This window comes from Lynx canadensis, chromosome F2, assembly GCF_007474595.2.
Source record: "Lynx canadensis isolate LIC74 chromosome F2, mLynCan4.pri.v2, whole genome shotgun sequence".
In the NCBI taxonomy this organism is placed as follows: Eukaryota; Metazoa; Chordata; class Mammalia; order Carnivora; family Felidae; genus Lynx; species Lynx canadensis.
In genome coordinates, this window is record NC_044320.2 from 71,238,385 (window position 1) to 71,241,650 (window position 3,266).

Below are 3,266 nucleotides of genomic sequence, written 5' to 3' on the forward strand. Positions count from 1 at the left end.
AATCATCCTAACCCCCGCCACAAAAATCTCCGAATTGGGTGGCTCTCCCAACAAAAAAATTCAATGATGAAATGCTTTTCACCGAAGGAGTCTTAATGTTAAATATTCCAGAAGGCAATGTATTCATCTATTTTGCCAAATGTAGTTTACTTTCCTATAAAATGTCTATAAACCTGTGGTAAATCTTATCTGTGCTAAGAAAATACATAAAATTGCTCATTAGAGAGCCCAGTTGAATGAATAAGATATATTCTAACTTTTAAGTGCTTGTTAGTAGAAGTCATTTACATTGTTTTGCTTCCTAATTTAAATTTATTGATGGCTCTGGAGGCACAGTGAGGCTCACCGCGTGCACGCATCACTTCAACAACGCGCGGACCTTCTTAACCGCCCCTACCTGTTAGAAATAACGTCTAAGAACTCTTCGCAAAGATAATTAACAATTTTCACTGGAGAGAGAATTTTGTAACAGAACACGGAAGGAAAATTTTCTGTTCCTAGTATCTTTTCTTGTCACGTTAATCCTGGAATTCCTTGGAAAAAAAAAAAAAAGGCATCGCAAACGTTGGTTTCACCTTTGGATATACTTCAGAAGAAGTAATCCCCAAATTAATTCAGATTATTCCCATAATTTAAATTGGAGGCTCTATGTCTCTGAAATACATCCCAAACGGCTTTCCACCTCCATTAGCATCCACTCCCACCTACAGCCGTCTCCCGGCTAGAATTCCCAGCTCCTCTTTACAAGCCATTTTTTTCACATGGCAGCCATGGTGATTCTTTCAAAAATACGAATTTGATCATACCGCTTTCCTGCACAAAACCTTCCAAGCGCTTTCTACAGCACCTAGAAGGAAATCCAAACCCTCCGACAGGGCTGTCCTGGTCCCTGCCTCCTCCCTTTTCTCCTAGGTAGACAGGCTGCCCGAGAAGACCCTTCTTCCAAGCCCACTCAAACTCAGGGTCTTTGCACTGGGCTCTCCCCTTCGCCTGGAACATTCTCCAACCAGATCTTCATCTGGCTTCTGCTTCTCATCACTCAGCCGGTAAACAGAGCTGCCCTCTCCACAGCGCCCCTCCCTGACCACCCCCTTACATTATTTAATAGTCTGCCTTGATCTATAAAAGTTTTATCTGTAATCTGCTTATCACCTGTCTCTCTGCCTACTCGAATGTAAGTTTCGTGACAGCAGGGGACTAGTCTGTTTTGTTGTGTTTTCGTTGCGATAGTCTCGCCCTTGAAACTGCATCTAGCACATAGCACCCTACAAACGGCTGGTGATGAACGTTAATTATGCTAGCTCAGCAGTTAAGTGCCTGGGCTTTGGAGCTGGATCAATCTGGGTTCAAATATCAGGTTTGCAATGTACTAACTCTGAGGCTTGAGTACGTTTGTCTCTTTCAAAGACCTGATTTCTGTATCAAATGGGAATATTCATGGGGCAAGATAGACCCAAATTTAAACGAAGTCACCAGGACTCAAGTTTCCCTCGTCCGAGCTCATGCTGTTCTACTTGACACAGGCTTTCTCTTAATTCCCAGTCTGAAATTTAAGATCCCTTGTGGAAAGGTGAGGGGGCGGGAAATGTAAAAATACAGAAGCCCCAAACACTTCAAATCATCATCAGACAATGATTTTCTTTCAGAGACCGAAGAATGCAGTATCGCAGAAGACCTTAGGTAGGCTCTGATGTCAGACCGCCTGGGTTCCAACCCACTGCTGGCCAATTCCAAAACCTCTGTAAGTCTCAGTGTCCCCGTGGAAGAAAAGCACTTCCCTCACGGAGAAGTAAGATTAAGCGGCAATGCCACGGAAAGCACTCGGCACTCAGTACGTAACGGACACTGAGCGCACAATGAATGCTAGTTAACGGAGCATCAGGCGGAATGCCAAATGTTTCTTACTTAGGTCAATTCAAGATCTATCATCAAGAATTCATTTCGTTAGAAGAAATAAAAAAATGCATTTTCCAACATGGAAGTCTGAATGACTTTAAAGCCGTGTTAACAAATAAATCCCAGATAATGCAGAGCCAGCTGGTGGCCCGTCTCTCAAGTCAGGGCTCCTTCTGGCCACAAGCAACTGACGCCTTTGCTCTTGGCATTTTCTTCTCTGACAGAGTCGCATCGCACGTTTCAGTTACACAAGGTCATAGGAAAACTCCCAATACTATCAGTATTTTAGAAAAAGACCCTTTTAGGACTCATTTTATTAAATAGATCCTCCCTACCTCAGGTCTTCTTTTAAGGCTTAAAAAAAAAAAATCTTCGCTTTAAATATTTAAACTCCCTACACTTTGTGCAGATCTAGTCTCCCTCCCCCGGCCCCCCCCTCCCCACGTTCAAAGAATTTCATTTCAGAAGATACTCTCTTCAAGGCACTTTTTCCTCCAGTGCAAACTACCCATTTTTTGACTTTCGAGAGAGAATAGTAATGATGGTGGAGAAAAGCTACCATAGGGTCTCCAACATGGAGGCTTCAGGCTGTTCCTTTTCCAGAATCGTACGGGCAGATTTTCTTCTCGGGATGTAAATCAACCAAACCTTGGTGTCTGTAAGGAATCTAGACAAACCGTCTCGTAGCACATCCGGTCGGGCACGGACCGCGAGGGCGCGGAGGGCGCGGAGGGAGGCAACGCAGACCAGCTCATCCACGTCCTTCCCTCTCCTCTCTAGCTGCATGGAAATGGAGCTTTGTGTTCGGTCAGGTGACACGAAAGGTGAAAACAGTAGCTCTCAAATTACATTTAACCTCAAATAGCAAAGGTCACGAAGGAGGGCACAGATCGGCAGCTCCCGAGACTGCACGCGTGCGCACGCGGTGGCTTAAGCGGGCCTCTTTTAATCCCACATGGGTTTTCCACACCGTTTCTGGCATCAAGCACCGGCCCGCAGGACACCAGAGCGCCTTTGTGTCCCTTGCTGACACTCCGGCATTGTGTTTTCCTACCCATTAACCAAGGATAAATGACCTAGATATTCTGCCTATTAAAGCCTCATTTTTCTTTTGCCCTTTTGTTCTTTAGTGTACCACATTATCAGACGCTGCACACATTTTAAAGTATTCTCAGTCTCAGATGCCCTTTTGAGGGAGTAATAGGAGGTTTTTGTCTGTGGTTCTGCGGAGATATCTGGAGTGGAATTACGCGAAGGTAATTTAAGGTTTTTCGTCCTGTCTGGTCTGAAGACAATCAGTTTAGCATATTACTAACAGCTCATCTAGGATAAGAGGATATAGCAAGAAACCGTACAAAGGCCAGAATGCT